Source organism: Aethina tumida, chromosome 1 (assembly GCF_024364675.1).
Source record: "Aethina tumida isolate Nest 87 chromosome 1, icAetTumi1.1, whole genome shotgun sequence".
NCBI lineage: Eukaryota > Metazoa > Arthropoda > Insecta > Coleoptera > Nitidulidae > Aethina > Aethina tumida.
The window spans coordinates 79,384,930-79,394,783 of record NC_065435.1 but is presented as its reverse complement, the minus strand read 5'-3'; positions in this window follow the sequence as shown (position 1 = coordinate 79,394,783).

The following is a 9,854-nucleotide window of genomic DNA, read 5'->3' as shown; positions in this document are numbered from 1 at the left end:
AAAAAAATTTTGTTTTAGCATCAGACTATTATCTCTTCCCAAATTTCAAATGATGATCATAAATAAAAAATTCAGCTCGCGGACGAGTATTTTGCAGACTTCCCGGAAAATTACTTTTCGGATGGGATCAAAAAGTTGGAAAATCGCTGGAATAAGTGTATCGATAAATTGTTTCATTCCCAAGGAGCTTACTTTTCACCCCACATCTAGCGTTACCCCCCACGAAGCCGTGTGTGCGCTAAATGGTGTAAAATAAATAAACAAATGCGTTAGATGTTAGTTGGATCCAAATAAGAGTACCTATTAATAAAAGACAGTATTAAGCGGTACAATGGTACAATGGAGGTTGAGAAACTTGAAAATGAAAAGTCCCAAGAAACAAAATTAATTGCTGTTAAGCTTTCGTTGTCGTCGTTGTGATTTATCACCCATTATTTTATCGAAACTGTGTGTGGTAAATGGTTAACAATAAATAAGCAAATGCGTTAATAACCGGATCCATAAAAAAAATCCATTAATAACCGATTACAAAGTTCAGACAAAGTAAACAATCGTCGATAAATCGTCAATAGGCCGTTTATTACGTTCCGCAGAATAAAATGCGACTTATTTGTATGATTTTAAACGTCATCGTGATCATTTTTACGTTTCATATCACCTTTTTGATAACATTACTTTATCAACATTGGTTTGTTTGTTTAACTCAAAATTGGAGAAGCGCATTAAATAGTTCCCAAGGAAAAGTGCACATTTTTTTCTTTTATTGCGGTTACAAGAGGGGCCAAGGCGCCGTTTTTCTTTTGCGGTTTATTAAGACCTAAAATATATTTTCGGTTGTTACAAAGGTAACAAACATTTGAAGGTTTGCTTATTTAAAATAAAACCGCAAGATGCTTAAAATACTTTGTCAAGGATTAATTTTTATCGTTTTGTGTAAATTTACATGTTTGAAAAATGCATTGACTTATTTTTGTTTGTAAGCTTATTTCAAAATCATTCATTTGATAATTTAGTCTGGAGATATGTAGTAGCGGAATTTGATTATTTAAAAATAAGGTCTAATTTTAAATGTTGCAATATCAATTCATTTATGCATCCCTTTATCTACATGAAAACGTTCTATATGTGCAAAAAGTACAACCACTTGAAATAAACATTCTAAATATAATCAATCTAATATTAGGCTTTTGTCTCATTAATCTTGTATAGTAATTAGCATTTGCAGATCAAAATAGACCTTTAACAAACTTATTGTCTGTCAATGAGAGTTTTCCATTAATTTCAAGGTTGTACGATTTGTTTTGGTTTGGAATATAATAATATAATAATTATTGCAACCACTTAAATAAAGGGAAAATTAATCATACACATTATTTTTTCCACAATATTATGATTAATGCTGTGGCAAATGTATCGCAGTTATTTTTGATACTTATGTATGTTTCATAAAACTTAGACATATCCGGTGTAGATTCACTTTACATCATTGCTTCGAGGACCGTTCAAAATTATGTGATCACTGGCATTACCACAAAGTAATTACGTACGTTAATTAATTCCTAATTAATTTGAATTGGAATGCGCGGACATTGAACCACTCGACCGCGTTCACGATTTTCAGTCGCATTGTTCGAACTTCGAACTGATGTTTGAACGTTTGTTATTCAAATTGTGCACAAATTGAATTGTACTTAAATCATTTAATCACTGCATTTAAAATCATAGCTTCCCACTGCCACTGGTTTGTGGAGTGGTACTGAGCACCAGGAGTGCTTAGTAGACGTTAGTTATATATTTTTCAAAGTTCCGATTACGTCCGTATTACGGTCTAGATTCTGAAACACGGTTTACTGTAAATTATGGTCAAAAACTGACATTACATCAGAAACAAACGCATGACAAATACCGACGGGAAGAATACCGATACCAAGACTGCAATCGCTGCGTCATCGTAATAATCGAATCATTGGACGCGGCGGCGCAGCGGCGCAGCGGCGCAGCGACTCAGCGGCTCAGCGGCTCAGCGGCTCAGCGGCTTAGCGGTGAGAAGAGATCACGTTTCGTTTTCCGTTATTGCGAAGGTCGGACACCTGTAACTGTTATGTGAAATTGAATTCACTGCTGCACTGGAATGCTGATCTCGCGGGATCCGAAACTGATTCGTTTCCGGGACCCAGATCCAAGGTTGGTTACGCAAGTGCGTGTCGAACGTTTTCTTACTACTTTACTTAACATTTTTGGTTTGTTTATATTAATTCGATGTATTGATCGAAACTAGTAAATAAATCGATTTAAGGTTCCAATTGCTTCTCCATCCACCTTATTTGCCAGATTTAGCTCCATCGAACTATTATCTCTTCCTAAACCTCAAAAGATGGCTCATCAATAAAAAATTCAGCTTGCGGAGGAGTATTTTGCAAACTTCTCGGAAAATTACTTTTCAGGCGGGATCAAAAAGTTGAAAAATCACTGGAATAAGCGTATCGATATGAAAGGGGACTACATTGAATAAAATGAAAAAAAAATTGTTTCATTTCCAAGGAGTTGACTTTTCACCCCATGTAGTATTGATCCTATTTCAGAACCCGATAAATATCTCCATAACATTAACGACCCACCACCGTATTTAACCATTGGCAAAATATTTGGGATGCAGTTGTTTACTTACCAACGGGACATCTTACATTTTATATGCCACCTCTTTTAAACATATTAAATTTACAGTAGTGGAAGAAACTATATGTTATAAATATTCATGATAGATTAGCGACTGTTAATCTGTCTTTTTAGTTTGATTAAAACACTAAATTCACAATAATACGCTTTATTACAACAAACGTAGTTTAACCCTCGACATCTAAAGCTTGACTGCCTGGTTCTTTCTTAAGAACTGCCCCGATTATTAAATGTAAACAAATACTTCGATTTGCTTATAAAACAAAACTAGTCTAAATAGATGTGAGCACGTCGCATCGGTCCATCGGTGAAGGTGATGACGTAAGCTAACATTCATTTACTTGTTACAAAAGTTACTGTAATGTTTGGCATCTTTTAGGCATAGAATCTACCGGTGTCTGTAATGTGTCAACACATGCTTTTGATGTGATTTATTCGAATGCAATGATCTAATACACTGAACCACCTGAATCTAGGGTCCAATTTTGGATCGAGAAAAGCATCCCCAAACCAAGTGGGATTTTGCAAATGCCAGACTAAGCGCTCTGTTTTTTATTAATAGTAGAAGTTTTTTAACTGTAACACGGCCATGTACTCATCAATCGCATTAATAAGGTGATTTCTCGCTATTCTACTACTAACATTTAGATTCTACTACTAACATCTAGATTTTTACAATTTTGGGAGTGGTTTTTCGGGAATGTCCTGCCTTGTGTCGATATTCAACACTACCTCTTTTCATAAATTGGAGTGAAAAGAAAACGTGTTTGGGCATTATTACATTGAAATCGAAAATGTTAAGAATCTAAGTACAACTGACCGCAAATAAGCTAAAAATGTATTCGATAAAAAGACTTAAAAAAATGATGAGCAACAATACTTATTAGTATTATCGCTCATCTCTTGTCGTTTGTTGTTACAATAGATAAGAAAAATCCCAGGGGATATAAATCCAATTTTTAAAAATGTTCCATGCATTTTTCCACCACTGTATATTTATAACTAAAAATAACACGTTTCCATTGACCAAGATTCCTATCCAGATGTTCATTCGGACGAGTCTACATTCTTCTTCGAAAACAGTGGGTTTTTAACAGTAAACCGACTTAACAAACTGTCAGTTCTTATGGTCTTATTACTCACTGTGTTTCGGTTATTTTCGGATAAGAGTGCTACTCGTTTGGATGTACTCTACCAATATATGTCTGCATTATTAAGTTTCTTAATTCAGATGAAATAGTTTTTGATGATTATGATATAAGGAAGCAACTGAACTGAACAAATATCAAACAAAAATATACCCAACATAAGATTAAAACTGAATAATAGTAAAGTTGACATTAATTTGTCTAGTCAAGAAACGAAAATAATTTAAAAAAAATCCGATAAACATAAAACCATTTTAGTATACAATAATGTAAATAGCATATTAAGAAAATTACGAAAGGATATCTACGGTACCGAAATAAATAACACTTTTAAAAAGCTTATAGATTTTTGTTCAATACCGTATATAAAATATTTAATTTAATTACAACAACGAGTCAAATCAAACACTCATCTAAAATGCTTTAATTGTCTCCTAACCACCCGTTACGACGCTTTTCTAGGAATTTAGCATCGAAGTAGACTTGGCTATGGGTGCTATAGCTTAACTTAACATAAGGCAAGTTTAATGATATTTACCTCACGTTATTGATTTTCCTACTATAGTTTAGTAATGTTTAAGTGTTCTTAACCTCAGTTTATCACAATAGGGCAAATCAGATTTTTAAAAATTCTTGTACTATCTAACATATATAGTAAGGTCAGTTACGGAGGAGGAGAATTGGCTATATCTTCTTACTTAAAAACTCTTTATTTGTCAATAATCAATAACAAGCAAATTTATGTCAACCCAATTTTCATTAAGGTGTAGTACCTTAATGAAAATTGGGTACTACACCTTAAGTATGCGTCATCTATCCTACACAAACATATTTTGAAATGGAAAGAAATATTATACATGTTAAAATCGGCACATGAGGCGAAGAGCGGGTTCATTTAAAAAGAGGTAGTAGAAATAGGAAAACAGAATTTACGCACAAATTATATCAATTCTTTTTTGAGTTCATATGCCACGTTGCTTCTCAAAATACGGTAGAAACATAAAACCATATTAGAACAATTTGTTATATTACGCAAACTTGGAAATGCCGTTAAGGTTCGTTTTTCAATAGAATAATAATCCCAAAATAATTCAGTGAAACTGATGTTTTGCTTTGGGCAACACAATAGTCATATTTATTATTTGAAAAAATTAAAGTAATATATAAGAGTATAAGATATACATTGTATTCCGTTCCGTAGTGTTAGATACTACTAATGGCCGATAAGTAAATCTAAATATTTTATATTTTTTAATAAAATAATCATTTAAAATTAAATCACAACTGAATCGGAAAAGCAGTATAATGAGCCGAAAAGTGGGTTTGTTGAACATGTGTGAATATTTACTTAAAAAATTTCGCGCCTTACCGCAAATCTTGACCTATTCTCTTTTGGCAATTAAAACGAAAACGTATGAAACGTTTTCTAATCGATTTTCCGCCCGAAAATAAACCGAATTTGTTTTGATCGTATCGAGATAAACATTTAGAAAGCTGACAAGACGGAAATGTAAGATTTGGTGCAATTTTAATATGTTCTTTCAGTGTTGGAGCTGCACAAAATGTTTTTTTTTTTAATTTTGTACTACTTAAATAATGAGTGGGTTACTATTTAAATGGCATTGACTGTAATTTTGTGTTGATCACAGATTTTTGTGGTCTGTCACTTTGTAACCCTAGACAATGTGGCAGTTTATATTCCGAGGTTATTAGGTAAAACTTGAAGATTGATTTTTTTCGTCAGTTTAAAACTAAAATATTTTATATTGTATATGTGGTACAATAACTATGTCATAAGCATAGAATTATTATTGATTTGTTGAACAGAATGTGTTGAAAAATTAATGAGTTTACCCAAGGTTTACTTATTCGTATTTTACTTCAGTTAATTTTGATTTAAGGCAATACGCCTACACAAATCAGGGATGAGTTGGACTCAACGTGGACGTAAGAGCTTGGGAGACGATGAACGTTCGGAACGTCCAAAACCTGCAATTACTGACGATAACATTGCTAAAGTTCACCAAATAGTGTTAAACAACCTCCGGATCAAAGTGAGAGAAATAGTAGAGGTAATGAAAATGTCCGAAGAACGTCTCTGTCACATATTAAATCAAGATTTGGAGATAAGAAAGCTGTCCGCGCGTTGGGTGCCGGGTTTGCTCACGTTAGACCAAAAACGTGTTTGAATGAACATTTCCAGTTGGCGCAGTTTAGACGCAATAAATCCGAGTTTTCGCCCCGATTAATTACTGTGGATGAAATTTGGATACACTATTATACGCCCGAAACAAAAATACAGTAAAAACAGTGAACTGCAGAGGGAGGGCAAATATTGGTTTGAATAATTAATTAGTTAAACTTTAAAATAATTGTGCTAAGTGAGTTAAAATATACATTATCGCTCACTTGCAGAGCAACTTTAGAAATTTGTATGTATCTTGATGAAAGTGTACGTTTTCATCATATTATTGTCAGTTATGCAGGATGTTTAATAACTACAATACGGAAATATAATTGTTTATTAGTGGTTAAGTATTGTAGTGGTGCAGATTTTGAATTGAAATTCCCGCTTCCTGTGATGTCGTCATATTTTTAAATTTGACCAATACTCGATAATTAATTATAATGAATATTATAATTAATTTTAATGATTATTGTTATTTTATATTTATATAAATTTAAATATGTATTATTATATTAAAATGTGATTGTTTTTTATTGTATATTGTTTAGGGATTCGATTTAATTAATGTAATATTACTCTTCTTTGGTGTCATTGTTTCACTCTTTTGTTTAAGTTGGTAATAGGAAGGGGTAGCACGACCCTTGACTAGTACGATTCGAGCTCTTTGGTTTCAACTGTTCGAACTGATTAGACGAGTAATATAATCTGGGTATGAAAATTTATATTTATCATGTTTCTTGTTAAAAATTATGCCATTGTAATAATATCTGTATTTGTTCTATTTGTTTAAATGTCGAGTTTTCTTTTTAGAATCTTTCGGATATTTTTTAATAAAATGTGTCGAATTTGCAAATGCGTAGTTAAATTTGTCCGCCATGTTGAGTTTCCATCATATCATGATTTTTTCATTCATTTTATTATTATTCTTGTTTATTTAGAAACAATATGATCTCATAAAACAGTTTGTTTCATATATAGACTTTCGGAGACTTAGGTGAGAGCAGTGTTTTCAGACATCTGCCATTTTCCGTCCATTTTAATTTAATTATTGAAGTATTTATTTATATGCTTATTTATATTGTTCATGAGACGTTGTGGAGATAACTCCGAGGGGATTGTTATTATGTTTATGTATATGTATGTTAGCATACGTCACCATCTTCACCGATAGACTGATGCGACGTGCCCATCTATTTTCACTATTTTGTTTTGTAAATAAATCTGAGAGAAGTATAAACGGGGCAGTTTTTAAGAAAGAACCACGCCAGTTAAGCTTTAGATGTGGAGGGTTAATGTACGTTTATTGTAATAAAGTGTATGTTTGTGAATTTAGTGTTTTAATCAAACTAAAAAGACAGAATAATCATTATAATCAGAAGTGGGATATCTTCTCGTGAATTATTTACGAAAAAAAGGACTTAAAAAGTAATTTTTTTTTGTGTTTCTTTGTGAACGAACAATGGCTGGCAATAGTGAAGAACGTGAATGCGCAGTGACTTCAAATGACTTGAACGTTACCGAAAGTGCATCGAAAATGGTGTTATTATTCAGAATGCAGCAAGAAAGTAACAACAATTTCCAAAAACAAGTTATGGAAATTTTGTCAACAATGGCCAACGTCCAAGCTACTCCTCAAGCAACATTGCAGGTGTAAGTGTGGCGATTGCACAGTTTCGACTTGCAAGTTTTGATCCAGATGATACACAGGAGTTGGAAATATACGATACTATTATTGTTTTAAAAGCTGCTCATGCTTTACGAGGACGTGCAGCACGCTTTTATCAACAATGGAAACCTATTGTTAGAGATTGGGTATTGCGTTTCCCGAGTTAGGTACTACTAACTCAGGTGCTACTCGTATCAGAAATTGTTTAGCAATTAAGAGCTCAAGTTCTGATTCACTAGTAGAGTACGGTAACGCTAAATTGGCGGCAATTAGAAGATTTTATTCAGACTTTCCGTGGAATATTGTGCTAAGTCTGGTTGAATGCGATATTCAAAACACCGAAGTGAAAAATCGAATCTGCTTGCAAGCTCCTACATGCGATTCTGAACTATTAAAACTGTTGGCTGGTATGTGAGAGCGTGATTTATCACGAAAACGACCGTACAGCTTTCGTGATCAACGTTCGTTTCAAGGAAACTGCAAAAGATGTCAACGCTGTGGACGTAAAGCATTGGTTAGCAGACATCCGGAGTCCTTCTGGAGTACATCAAAAAAATGTTCATCTGGCAACAACAACTCAGCAAATAAGAAGTTTTGTAACATCTGTCGAATGAATGGCCTTTCAGAAGATATATGTTATACTAAAAAACAATGACATGAGGCATCAAAACAAGTACTCATAGCAAAAAACTCTTATTTTATCCGCTCATTTCAGCTCATCAGCTATGGTCACTAACAATTCCATAATCAGTTCAATAGAATTTTTTGTAAACACAGGTGTAGATGTCTCAATACTTCACGAAAAAGTAGCCAAAGCCTTAAACTTGCAAATTCAACTGGATTGCCAAATATTATCTGGTGTGGGAAATTGTATTATGAAGCCTCCGGGTCGCAGTAGTGTTTTGATGTGTGTGAGTGTGATCAACCATGACATTAGAAATTGATTTTCTAATTGTGCCAGATGGATCAATTCCGGGATGTGATGTTGACGCTTGGACTGATGACTAATGTTTTAAAATAAATGAGAGGTAGTAAAATTGAATTTAATACAAACAGTGACATTGTATATGATTATAGTGATAGGCAACGAATTTATGCTATAACGCGTTTGAGGAAAATGACTTAAATTTGTCATGGCTGGACGAATGGATTATTAAATAAATAAAGACAATAAACCAAAATGGAATAAACCAAACACCGGCCGCAGTGGCCTTTACGGGTACAATCGAATCCCGTTTGGTTTTATAAACTCCCCATCATGCCAAATGCCATCGATAAAACCCTTGGACCACTTAAAGACGATATTGCGTTTGTTTACGTTAATGACGTGTTGTGCCCCGCTCGAACCATTGCAGAAGGTCTTAAAAACTTAAGAAAGGTCATTGACGCCCTTTCGAAAGCCGGATTTGTTTTGAATATACAAAAATGAAACTTTTTCCAAACATCTGTGGAATATTTAGGTGCTCTCAAATTTTAGTGATTATAGACGCTTTTACTGTGCGATTTTGTCTTATTAGACCAAAAACACCGAATGTACAATTGGGGCATTGGGCATTGTTTATTGAATTGGGTCGACCAAAACGAATAATAGCTGATCAGGGAACACCATTTGTATCCAGCAAATTTCGAGAATTTCTCAATGATAACCTTATTGAGCTACACCTAATTGCAACAGGACTTCCTAGAGCTAATGGGCAAGTGAAACGCGTAATGAATGAAAAAGATGAGAATAAATGGACAAAAGTGCTACCTAACATAAAGGACGAACTGTGAACAAATCAAATGGATTCGCGCTGTGGGTGTTAATGTTTGGTGAAAATCGACGGCTAAGAGCAACTGACGAACTGTGTAAATGCTGAAGTACTTAGGTAACAAGCTCAAACAATTATAAACTTTAATAGGACAGAGTGCCGGCAATACCATACGCTGTTGGTGATAAAGTTGTTGTTGAAAATAGTCAGCTATCGAATGGAGGGAAGTTGAAAGCAAAGTTTCACGGACCCTTTGAAGTAACACATTGAGAGTATTGGCAGTCGAGGTAGAACTACAGTAGCAGCACATGAACAATTACGAATCTGACCAGATACGGAAATTTTATAAGGTATGAACAGATTTATTTAATAAGATTGATAAGGTCCCTGCGTGGCAGGCTGTGTTTAAGGTTCTTGCTTGGCAG